This window comes from Cetorhinus maximus, chromosome 30 (genome assembly GCF_964194155.1).
Source record: "Cetorhinus maximus chromosome 30, sCetMax3.hap1.1, whole genome shotgun sequence".
NCBI lineage: Eukaryota > Metazoa > Chordata > Chondrichthyes > Lamniformes > Cetorhinidae > Cetorhinus > Cetorhinus maximus.
The window spans coordinates 10,138,778-10,153,119 of record NC_135908.1 but is presented as its reverse complement, the minus strand read 5'-3'; positions in this window follow the sequence as shown (position 1 = coordinate 10,153,119).

Here is a 14,342-nt window from a genome sequence, read left to right as displayed (position 1 = left end):
AATTTAGCTTTGCCCAACATCCTGATTCTCAGAACCTGCTTCACAGTTGCCCTTCATATCCTTGAACTTGGAGGGGAGGAGCAGCAGGAGTGCAGGCGATTGGGCCTTAAAGAGGTTGAAACCATTCCGGTTGGAGTCTACACCACAGGTAGAAGGAACTCCCCTTGTTTTGGAAGTACCTGTAGGATCTGCTGAGCCTGAGAGAGTCGAAGAGGCAAACTCACAGGTTCCTACTGGGAAGCCGAGTGGACAGGTAACTCCTGAGAGGGAGGCCTTGGAAAAACCATCTGAAGTCGTAGAACTACGACAGTCGACTCGTTTGAAAAAGCCTCCGGAGGATTTAAATTTGTAAATAGTTAATATATTGTAAAATGTACTTTCAAGTAAAGGGGGAGGGATGTGGTAATCTGAGGTGTAATACACCTTTAAGAGACTGTGAGCAGATTGACCACGTGACCGTAAGACCCAATAGCTGTGTAGCCCGGGCTACCATGTTAATGTTAGTCTAGAGTAGGATCTAGTTGGAGAAGCACTTATCATGTTAGTGCTCTGTTGTCTGTGTAAATAAATAGTACGTGCTTCATTTCATATTGGTCTCTGTGTCTGCAGTATATTGTAATCACCTCACCTGCTGACAGATAAGCATGCAACCGGTTCACAAGCAAAGCGGCCCCATGGTAGAACATAACAACTGACAACGAGGAAAAACACAACCAGTCGACGACACCAAGGGAAGCCGCGAAAATGCAACTGAACTGAATTAGCCATGTCCTGCAGGCCGATTGTAAGTACATTACAATTGTAAGCCCTCACCATAGTTGTTGAAGTTATCTCCCTCCAGTATGCTACAATTTGGCCGCATCGAACCATTTGATCAGACCACTGATGACTGGTCACATTTCTTATTGGCCAATGACATAACAGGGGAGGAGAAGAGGTGGGCGATCCTCTTATTGACATGTGGCAGTAAAACATACGGCCTAATCCGTTGTCTAACGGCATAGTAGAACATAACAGTTTCAATTTAGCCTAGACTGAAAACGGAAGTCTCTTCTCTCTGGTTGTGTACAGATACCAAATGAAATGAGTTTGGGGTCTAACACGTGCATGCGTTCTCTCACACCCATACCCCGATACATAACAGCCACATATACTAACACACGCATAAGAAGGAAGATATACGCAGACATGCCTAAATATACACATGGCACACACAACTCCATCAACACGTACTCAAACATCTGGACACATCAACATATTCCTGTTGATCTGTTAATAATCTTATGCAAGCTAACACACAGAAAGTATTCACCCAGTTATACATATACCGCAAGGCTGGAATACTGGGCAGAAACTGGAAGCCAAGTCATTTCAGTTACGCCTGGTCGGAGCTGGATTCCAATTCTGGGCGATGGTGAGAAAGGAACCCTCTCATTCAGTATTTTGTCAACTATAACATCTCATTACAATATCATGCAGTGACCCTCCTTGTTTCAGCTTGCACACCCTCTTCCAACATACTGACTCGAGGCTTGAGGCAGCACTTCACACTCATTTATTAAATAATTTTAACCATCAGTTGTTCCACACTGCTCATCCAGTGTATGTGAGTGTGAGAGTTACAGATATTTGGACTTATGGGGCCATTATTCTGTTGTGGAAGTAGCATAGGGTTGCCGCATTTAAAAATCCAACATTAAGAGTTACAGTCCTACAGTGGTAATGTTACTGGACTGGTAATCCAGAGGCCTAGACTAATGATCAGGAGACATGAGTTCAGATCTCTCCAGCGCAGCTGGGAAATTTAAATTCAATTAAGTAAATCAGGAATAAAAAACTAGTCTCAGTAATGGTGATCATGAGACTACCAGATTGTTGTAAAAACCCATCTGGTTCACTAATGTCCTTTAGGGAAGGAAATCTGCCATCTTTAACTGGTCTGGCCTACATGTGACTCCAGACCCACAGCAATGTGGCTGACGCTTAACTGCCCTCTGAAATGGCCTAGGAAACTACTCTGTTGTGACCTCCACCTTCTCAGGGGCAATTAGGGATGGGCAAGAATAAATGAATGAATTTTTAAAAATGACACGAACTTACATTTTCGTAAACTCCAAGCAGTCATCTTAACTTATGGACTAACAAATTCAAGACAGGACTGCTGGTGACTCAAAGATAGAGAGCAACTTTTGAGTACATGGCAAGGCAGTTCAATTCCATTCAAACTAATGCCAAAATCCCAAATCCACTAACTTCACCAGCCAGGACAAGGGCAGCAGATACGTGGGGACTCCGCCACCTGCAAGCTCCCCTCAAGTAACACATCATCCTGACTTGGAAATATATCACCATCCTTTCACCGTCACCGGGCCAAAACCCTGCAACTTCCTTTCTAACAGCACTGTGGGTGTACCTACACCACATGGGCTGCAGCGGTTTAAAAGGCAAATTGGGGTGGGCAATAAATGCTGGATTTGCCAGAGCCATCCTCTGAGCAACAGATACATAGTGAGTAGATGATGGCATTGGACTGCTTCACGCTGACTCACAGTTCATTGGACAGCAATGGGCAGGGTTAACAGATGAATCAGGGAGGAGTCCATTGCCTATGCTCTGGCCACCAGATGGCAGTGTTGTGCAGACTGGGCCAGTGAGACCCTGTGCCAAGTCGGAGGTTGGACATAGCTGAAGCATTCAAATTAATACTGTGACATAATTATTGCACAATGTCAGGAGTGTTGGAGGGGATCGACAATAAACGACACAGCACTGGAAGGAGGCATCATGAAATCACTCACACAGCCAATCACAAGCCCTGGTATACACCCAACCAGGAACTAAGAACCTGTGAGTGCCAGGTCAATGTGGTAAGGCATCATCACAATATCCCTTAATTGTAAAGAAACAATAATTCTTGCTGTGGGGGGGCGGGGGGAGGAGAATGCGTTCATTACACCATACAATAGTTACACACAATTACTTTGCATCTAAATATGATGATAAGAAACAGATGAGCTGGGAGAACTTGATACCCTTGTGCAAAAGATTACCTTTATGGATGGTCCCTAGGAACCAATTTAACCAGGTAGAAGAGCTGCCTGTCCCATCACACAACCTAATGTGTACACTCCAGCCAACAAAGCCTTTAACCAAACAACCACAGGTGCAGCAGCCATTCCAGGTGCTTATCACACGGCCTCTGGGACCTCATTCCATACATAGAATTACTGATATAACATACTGTGACACGCTTATACCCCACACCCCTCAGTGACACGCTTATACCCCACACCCCTCAGTGACACGCTTATACCCCACACCCCTCACTGTGACACGCTTATACCCCACACCCCTCAGTGACACGCTTATACCCCACACCCCTCAGTGACACGCTTATACCCCACACCCCTCAGTGACACGCTTATACCCCACACCCCTCAGTGACACGCTTATACCCCACACCCCTCAGTGACACGCTTATACCCCACACCCCTCACTGTGACACGCTTATACCCCACACCCCTCACTGTGACACGCTTATACCCCACACCCCTCACTGTGACACGCTTATACCCCACACCCCTCACTGTGACACGCTTATACCCCACACCCCTCACTGTGACACGCTTATACCCCACACGCCTCACTGTGACACGCTTATACCCCACACCCCTCAGTGACACGCTTATACCCCACACCCCTCAGTGACACGCTTATACCCTACACCCCTCACTGTGACACGCTTATACCCCACACCCCTCACTGTGACACGCTTATACCCCACACCCCTCACTGTGACACGCTTATACCCCACACCCCTCAGTGACACGCTTATACCCCACACCCCTCAGTGACACGCTTATACCCCACACCCCTCAGTGACACGCTTATACCCCACACCCCTCACTGTGACACGCTTATACCCCACACCCCTCACTGTGACACGCTTATACCCCACACCCCTCACTGTGACACGCTTATACCCCACACCCCTCACTGTGACACGCTTATACCCCACACCCCTCACTGTGACACGCTTATACCCCACACGCCTCACTGTGACACGCTTATATCCCACACCCCTCACTGTGACACGCTTATACCCCACACCCCTCACTGTGACACGCTTATACCCCACACCCCTCACTGTGACACGCTTATACCCCACACCCCTCACTGTGACACGCTTATACCCCACACCCCTCACTGTGACACGCTTATACCCCACACCCCTCACTGTGACACGCTTATACCCCACACCCCTCACTGTGACACGCTTATACCCCACACCCCTCACTGTGACACGCTTATACCCCACACCCCTCACTGTGACACGCTTATACCCCACACGCCTCACTGTGACACGCTTATACCCCACACCCCTCACTGTGACACGCTTATACCCCACACCCCTCACTGTGACACGCTTATACCCCACACCCCTCACTGTGACACGCTTATACCCCACACCCCTCACTGTGACACGCTTATACCCCACACCCCTCACTGTGACACGCTTATGCCCCACACCCCTCACTGTGACACGCTTATACCCCACACCCCTCACTGTGACACGCTTATACCCCACACCCCTCACTGTGACACGCTTATACCCCACACCCCACTGTGACACGCTTATACCCCACACCCCTCACTGTGACACGCTTATACCCCACTCCCCTCACTGTGACACGCTTATACCCCACACCCCTCACTGTGACACGCTTATACCCCACGCCCCTCACTGTGACACGCTTATACCCCACACCCCTCACTGTGACACGCTTATACCCCACACCCCTCACTGTGATACGCTTATACCCCACACCCCTCACTGTGACACGCTTATACCCCACACCCCTCACTGTGATACGCTTATACCCCACACCCCACTGTGACACGCTTATACCCCACACCCCTCACTGTGACACGCTTATACCCCACACCCCTCACTGTGACACGCTTATACCCCACACCCCTCACTGTGACACGCTTATACCCCACACCCCTCACTGTGACACGCTTATACCCCACACCCCTCACTGTGACACGCTTATACCCCACACCCCTCACTGTGACACGCTTATGCCCCACACCCCTCACTGTGACACGCTTATACCCCACACCCCTCACTGTGACACGCTTATACCCCACACCCCTCACTGTGACACGCTTATACCCCACACCCCACTGTGACACACTTATACCCCACACCCCTCACTGTGACACGCTTATACCCCACTCCCCTCACTGTGACACGCTTATACCCCACACCCCTCACTGTGACACGCTTATACCCCACGCCCCTCACTGTGACACGCTTATACCCCACACCCCTCACTGTGACACGCTTATACCCCACACCCCTCACTGTGATACGCTTATACCCCACACCCCTCACTGTGACACGCTTATACCCCACACCCCTCACTGTGACACGCTTATACCCCACACCCCTCACTGTGATACGCTTATACCCCACACCCCACTGTGACACGCTTATACCCCACACCCCTCATTGTGACACGCTTATACCCCACACCCCTCACTGTGACACGCTTATACCCCACACCCCTCACTGTGACACGCTTATACCCCACACCCCTCACTGTGACACGCTTATAGCCCACACCACTCACTTTGACACGCTTATAGCCCACACCCCTCACTGTGACAGGCTTATAGCCCACACCCCTCACTGTGACACGCTTATAGCCCACACCCCTCACTGTGACACGCTTATACTCCACACCCCTCACTGTGACACACTTATACCCCACACCCCTCACTGTATCACGCTTATACCCCACACCCCTCACTGTGACACGCTTATATCCCACACCCCTCACTGTGACACGCTTATACCCCACACCCCCTCACTGTGACACGCTTATACCCCACACCCCTCACTGTGACACGCTTATAGCCCACACCCCTCACTGTGACACGCTTATAGCCCACACCCCTCACTTTGACACGCTTATAGCCCACACCCCTCACTGTGACACGCTTATACCCCACACCCCTCACTGTGACACAGTTATACCCCACACCCCTCACTGTATCACACTTATACCCCACACCCCTCACTGTGACACACTTATACCCCACACCCCTCACTGTGACACACTTATACCCCACACCCCTCAATGTGACACCCTGATATATCCCACACCCCTCACAGTGACACCCTGATATGCCCCACACCCCTCACTGTAACACATTGATATATCCCACACCCCTCAACTGTGACACTTGGATATACCCCACACTGTAATACTCTGATATACCCCACATCCCCTCCTACACCCCTCACTGTAACACTCTGATATATCCCACATCCCTCACTGCAAAACTTTGATATATCCCACACCCCTCACTGTGACACTCTGATATATCCCACACCCCTCACTGTGACACTCTGATATACCCCACACCCCTCACTGTGACACTCTGATATATCCCACACCCCTCACTGTGACACTCTGATATACCCCACACCCCTCACTGTAATACTCTGACATAGCCTGTACATCTCTATCATTCTGTCTGTGTGTGTTACTCAGGGATATCTCTTCTCTCTGCTGTTTGGAGTTTGGTTTCAGGGACACAGCCTCAATTCTGTATTTTTGTAGTTTTCACATCTCGTCCTATTGGTTCCTGAATCACGGTTTCCTCAGCCCAAGGATTGCTGGGTTTAAGCCAACCCACCCTCAGCTTCCACTTGCATTGGTTTGCAATTCTAAAGCTTAGCGCTTAAAACAACCTCACCTTGCCTCTGTTTTGTTTGTTTTTCTCTGATCTTACACCCCACCATTTCTCCTTGATCTTATGGACTCACACTGGGGTTTAATTCTCTTGCTTCTGACTGCTCTTCTGAACTCTTCAGTCTTCATGATTCTGCTGAGACCGTGAGTAACAACAGATTTCGCTAACAGAGGATTTCATCTACACACATGCATTTTCCACCAAAGGTCACAAGGCAGGATCCTGGTTGAATTTTCTGTCCTTGGTCCAGCTACAGTTAAGAAAGATGATAATTTAAACAGTTGCTTCACTTTCAAAATGGGCATAGGAGATGAGATGTGAAAAGGCAGAATATGTGGAAAAAGGAGAAACATAAAAATAAGAAGTTTTCGAGAATGAGTAAATGAAGAGCATTAGGCCGGGTATCTCAATGGACCCAAATGATGGGCTGAATGGCTTGATTCTCTACTGTAAAGTTCTAATTACAGAATGGAATGATATCAACTCTCCAAGGGTTAAATTATGAGGAGAGAATTGGCAAACTGGAATTCCTGGAATTTAGATGGTTAAGAAGTGATTTGATTGAAGTTTTCATGATATTAAGGGTTTCAGATAGTGTAGATAGAAAGAAACTATTTCCACTGGATGGGGAGGCCCAGGATGAGGGGGCAGAGTTTAAAAATTAGGGCCAGAGCTTTCCAGGAGTGAAGTTAGGAATCACTTCTGCTAACTAAGGTGGGTAGGAGTTTGGAACTCTGTTCTGCAAATGGCAACCGATGTTAGATCAATTGTTAATTTTAGAACTGAGATTGATGGATTTTGTTACCAATGGTATTAAGGGATATGGGGGCAAAGGTGGGTATATGGAGTTAGACCACAGATCAGCCAATATTTATTAAATGGTGGGACAGATTTGAGGGGCTAAATGGCCTCCTCCTGTTCCTAAGTTCCTACAGTGAGCTTGTTGAGAGTAATGGCTTCATACTCACACTTGCTGGAAAGTGAATCTATATGGGTATTAGATGCAGATAGCTTCAGGCTGGTCAGTGTTTGAATAACAAGGCAATTCTCAGCTCACACATGGCAAACAACCACTTGGGTAAGTCACTGGAGTGATCCCAAAACTCAGTTCAAGATCTTCAGGGAGATGGGAAGAAATATTGATACAATAAATAGAAAGCAATCTGAGGAGCACAACGCTCAGCCAATTCAATCATACTGAGCAACTTCCACAAGGAAAACCACATTCAAATATCTGATTCCTAAGTTCCAATTAAATAAGATTATCATTGATTTCCATTAGAAAATTTTTAATATTCTTTCTCTAGCTGCAACTGCTTCATACCAGACCCTCCAGCATTCATCACGTGGGGAGTCTGTAATCCAATCGTGGTGCTGTCCAATCTTCTCTCGTGAGAATATAAGAAAGCACAAAAATGGAAGAGAATATTTAGCATCTGAAACCGGCTCCTCCCACTTGTGCACATTCATTCTCCCCAGTGCTGCAGAATATTTGAGTCTATTGAACCTCAATAATCTACACCACTTTTAATGTAGTAAATTTTCTAGGTTCTTCAGAGGTTGGGGGGTGGAAGGGGGCAAAATAAGGTAGGAGTGAGGAATAATTGGGGATACATTTAGGGTGAAATGTAAGAAGTGGATTTTAAGAAATATTTTGATGATGGATAAAGTCCAGAGTTAAGGAGGGAGTGAGAACAATACGGGTGGTTCACTGGTAGCAGTGCGAAGACAGAACTGGCAGTAGATTTGAAAGAAAGGGGAGAGTGAGAGCAGGATAAAGCGCTGGAGGTGACTGCAGAGGACGTGTGATGTGAGGCCATGGAGGGCATTACAGATGTGTGGATTCTGATCAGTGGGCTGATGTGCCATATGGCACAGCCAATGATAGTGTGCTATGTGACCTACATTCAGTGGGTATCATATGAGTCGTGTCAGTCTATGTATTCCACACTGACCCTGAAAAGGTATTATACACTGTTGTATTTGTACCGTGTTGCTAAGGATTGGCAGAATTACAGACAATTGCAGATATGGGTCTGTAAATGGATATTTGTAGAGTTGGTTTGATTTCAGAGGGAAAGCTGTTTCCGAGCCGGACCAGATCCCAGTGTTGGGTTCTGAAATATAATTCTTTTGAATTTCCTGCATTTCCATCTCCCCCTCTCCCCCCCTCCCCCTGCCACTACACTTCAACTTGGGGTCATCTTAAACACATCCTGGTTAGCTGCCAGAATCACATTCTCCAGAGCTTGGCTGAAGACAGGGTATCCAGTGCATTTCAAACAGGGGTCATGTCCTGAGAGATTGTGGATTTGTAGGAATCTGGTATGTTTCAATTGAGCATTCTGAAATTCCAGTCTGAAAATTAATGCTTCTTGAGTTGTTAGGCAGAGGGAGATTCGACAGGGGCTCACTTTATAAAACTCGGTTGTAAATAACAGGCACAGCAGAATCTTCAAAACTTGACTGCAAACAGGAAATGCAAACAAACTTTTCCTTGTCAACAGACCCGGCACATAAAGATATTGTGTAGCTCTTAAACTCTGGAATATCCAGCAACAACCAGGTCACAGTGTTAGCTGTGGCTCAGTGTGTAACACTCGCTGTGTAACACTCATGCGCTCGAGTTAAACAGTCATGGCTTCAAGCCCCACTCGAGAGACACGAGAACAAAAATCTAGGCTGACACTGCAGTACCAAGGGAGTGCTGCATTGTCGGAGGGTCAGTATAGAGAAAGTGCTGCAACTGTTGGAGGCTTAGTACTGAGGGTGTGCCGTGCTGTTGGAAGCTCAGTAAAAGAGACTGAAGGCTGTGAAATCTTAGTTTAGGGTTAAATTAGCGACATGAATAGAACCTTTAATAGAGGGTCAGTACTGAAATGTTCAGCCCCGATTCCTCTTTCACCAGCCTGTTGTATGTTTGCAGTTTGCTCTAGTTTCATGGCAGGTTTCTGGAATTTGCAGTTTTGCCGTTTGTTATGAATCTGATTATTTGGGAATTTCTTGGCCTGATGAAAAGAAGCATTTTTGGAGGGTGGTGGTGGGGAGCGGGGGAAGTTGTATTGATTCTTTTGAGGGCTCATTTGGATAAATATCTTGCTTGGCTTTGTGTTTGTAGTAGGAAAGGACTTCATTTCCCCATCTTTGCTCCATTTTCCATGATGACCCCACCCAATAAAAAGCTACTGATCTGAAAATGAATCTGAATACTGATCTTGAAAATTTTAGTGACGACCACCTAGTATCCACAGCCTTTTGGGGGAGAGAATTGCATTATCCTTTGAGGGGGGGGAAAATTCTTCCTGATTTTACTCCTAAATGGCCTGTCTCTAATTTTAAGATTCTGTCCTCTTGCTCCGGATTCCCCCACCAGATGAAATAGTCTCTCCATAACTATTGCTTGAATACCTTTATCATTTTTAAATACCTTGATCAGATCACCCCTCCCCTTAGTCTTCTAGACTTAATGGAAATATGAGCCATGTTTATAGAAACTTCCCTCGTTATTTAACCCTCTCAGACCTGCTATTATTTTGGTGAATTTGTGCTAGCGGGGAGTCACTCAACTTCTTCAGGCTCCGTTCTGAAGGAAGCAGACAGTGAGTCAGAACATTAGCAGACTGTAACATCCTCGCTCACTGACCCACCAGCCAGGGCCCTGTAAACATGGGCAGCTATGACACAAACACACTCTAGTGTGTTGATTCCATGATAAAAGGGGTGGATGAGAGAGTCCTGCTGCTGATCTTGCCCATCAGATGGTGAAATGTTGTGTCCCTGGGATAGGCACCTTTGCCATCCTGCTTCCATTTCCTACAGCTTATTACACGGGAACAGAGGAAAACGCAGAGCGAGAAAATTCCATCGGGTTTTCTTGATTCACGTCACATGTACGCTCTGCTCTAAGATGGACTGTAGCCCTTTTAAGAACACAATTTCTAAGTTTAGATTATTTACATGCTTTGAAATAAATAAAGAGCACGGGTGAAGTAAATGAGTTAGCTGCTTTTCCTCTTTTGTTACTGCTGCGTGCTTCCAAAACACTGGCCCCATTTCTGCAGGAATGTCGACACTCTCTCTGTAATGTGTCCCAGCTGGAATCATTTTTACATCGGAAACCTGGGGACAATTAAAGTTCTCGGGCATGTAGGAAATAAAACGGGACATCAGCACCCGTGTGGGGGAGGAATGCTGAGCTTTAGTTTCAAATCCACAACATCAGCTGAACAGAATTCAGACAGTTGGCGGTCTGTGCTGGAACCTAGCTCAGGGTGGAACTAAACAGGGCGTTTTATGTTATGAAGGATATCTGCTGCTCTCTAATGTGGGTGTGCCTGAACATACATGACTAACATCTGGTTCAACTGCATTGATACTCATCTACGTTCAATGTTTTAAGCTCAGTTGATGCCAGTTTCAGAGGTGCCCCAGCGTGTTGTGAAATTTTGAAGCAGCTTTCGGAAAGGCTTTTAGACTGTAGTCTGGTATATATAGTTCAGGTCCCAACTATGGCTCAGTGGGTACCACGGTTCAAGCCCCACTCCAGAGACTTCGGCGCTTAATCCAGGCTGACACTCCCAGTGCAGTACTGAAGGAGTGCTGCATTATCGGAGGTATTATCTTTCAGATGGTATCTTCAGCTGAGGCTTCAGTTGCTCTCTCAGGCGGAAATAAAAGTACCTGCAGCAAAATTTGAGGAAGAGCATGGGAGTTATCCCTCACGTCCTGGTCAATATTTATCCCTCAACCAATATAATAAAAATCGATCATCTGGCCATTATCACATTGCTGGTTGTGGGATCTTGTGCGTAAGTTGCCTGTTGTTTCCCACATTCCAACAGTGACTACACTTTAGAAAAATAATTTGAGACATCCTGAGGTTGTTAAGGTGCTATATAAATGCAAGTCTTTCTATCTAATGTCAATTTCTCTGCTGCTGGGGATTCACACTCACTGTCCCAACGTGAAAACTGTTTTACGGTAAAACCAAATTTGGTGCGTAAATCTATTCTTGGATTATTTGATATTTTAATATTGGTGTCAAGCTTTTTGAGTGTTGATGGAGCTGCACTCATCCAGGCAAGTGGAGAATATTCCATCACACTCCTGACTTCTGCCACCATCTACAAGGCACAAGTCAGGAGTGTGATGGAATACTCCCCAGTTGCCTGGATGAGTGCAGCTCCAACAACGCTCAAGAAGCTTGACACCATCCAGGACAAAACAGCCTGCTTGATTGGCACCACATCCACAAACATTTACTCCCTCCACCACCAATGCACAGTAGCAGCAGTGTGTACCATCTAAAGATGCACTGTAAGAACTCACCAAGGCTCCTTCGACAGCACCTTCCAAACTCACGACCACTGCCATCTAGAAGGACAAGGGCAGCAGACACATGGGAGTACCACCATCTGGAAGTTCCCCTCCAAGCCACTCACCATCCTGACTTGGAAAAAATCGCCGTTCCTTCACTGTCGCTGAGTTAAAATACTGGAACGCCCTCCCTAACAGCACTGCGGATGTACCTACACCACATGGACTGCAGCGGTTCAAGAAGGCAGCACACCCCCACCTTCTCAAGGGCAACTAGGGATGGGCAATAAATGCTGGCCTAGCCAGCGAAGCCCACATCCCATGAAAATGTCCTTAAATTCATCCACTGTTCCTCCAATGCACAGTGGGTGAGTGCAGCACCTGAAACAAGTGCCCATGTCCAAACCTGTGATGAATTAGCTGAACTCAGTTGGTTGTTGGGAAAGTGGAAACTTCTAACTGTTTGGCTTTATATTGTTTGGCAGAAGTATAATAACATTTATCCCAACCTGCCAGCATGCTCCATCGAATGAATGCTGATCATTAGAGTTCAATTGTTTTTTCAGCAAATTCTCTGTTTTTTCTGTCTGATCTCTATAGGAGAAAATGTTTTTTGCTTCTTCGCTACATTCTGCCAATGCTCTTAGCTCGAAAGGCAACCCATGACAATCTCAGCGTGGTACAAAATGACCTCTGGAACCTCATCATCTGAAACCTATTAAATTATGAGGGTAGGTTTAAGAAACATAGACATAGAAAATAGGAGCAAGAGTAGGCCATTCCCCCCTTCGAGCCTGCTCCGTCATTCAATATGATCATGGCCGATCCTCCATCTAAATATATTCAGGGTTGACCTCCACAGCCTTCTGAGGTAGAGAATTCCACAGGTTCACCATCCTCTGAGTGAAGAAATTTTTCCTCATCTCAATCCGAAATGGCCCACCCCGGACTCTGACGCTTTGTTCTTGACACCTCAGCCAGGGGAAACATTATCCTTGCATCCAGTCTGTCCTACCCTGTCAGAATTTTACATGTTTCAATGAGATCCCCTCTCATTCTCCTAAACTCGTGAGTACAGGCCTAGTCGACCCAATCTCTCCTCATACAACAATCTGCCATCACCTGCCAGCACTTCAGTGGAATCAGTCTGGTGAGCTTTCACTGCATTCCCTCTATGGCAAGTATATCCTTTCTTAAAGGAGACCAAAACTGCACACAATACTCCAGGTGTGGTCTCACCAAGGTCCTGTACAGCTGCAGTAAGACATCCTAGCTCTTGTACTCAAGTCATCTCACAATGAAGGCCAACAGCCCATTTGCCCTCCTAACTGCTTGCTGCACCTGCATGCCTGCTTTCAGTGATTGGTGTTCAAGAACACAGGACCCAGGTCCCTTTGTACATCAACATTTCCCAATCTATCACCATTTAAACAATACTCTGCCCTTCTGTTTCTCCTACCGAAGTAGATAACTTCACAATTATCTACGTTATACTGCATCTGCCATGTATTTGCCCACTCATTCAACGTGTTTAAATTGCCTTGAAGCCTCTTTACAACCTCATCGCTTACATTCCCACCAAGTTTTGTGAAAATATTACATTTGGTTCCCTCATCCAAATCATTGATATATATTGTGAATAGCCAGGGCCCAAGCTCTGATCCCTGTGGTACCCCATTAGTCACCGCCTGCCACTCTGAAAAAGACCCATTTATTCCTAATCTCTGTTTCCTGTCTGCTAACCAATTCTCAACCCATGCCAATATATTACCCCCAATTCCACATGCTTTAATTTTACAGACTAACCTCTTAGGTGGGACTTTATCAAAAGCTTCTAAAAATCCAAATACACCACATCCACTGGTTCTCCCTTATCTATTCTACTAGTTACATCCTCGAAAAACTCGATAGGTTTGTCAAACATGACTTCCCTTTCATAAATCCATGTTGACTTTGTCTAATCCCGCTGATATTTTTTAAGTGTTCTGTTGTCACATCCTTTACAATAGACACTAGTTTTTTTCCCTACTACTGAGGTTAGGTTAACTGGTCTGTCATTCACTGCTTTCTCCCTCCCTTCTTTTTTAAGTAGTGGGGTTACATTTGCCACCCTCCAATCTGCTGGGACTATTTCAGAATCTATAGAATTCTGGAAGATGACTAGGCTAGACATATTCTGAAGTATCGAAGTTAAAGACCTGATCTAATCGCGGTGCTTAAGATAATGAAAGAATTTGATAGGGTAGATGAGAGAAACT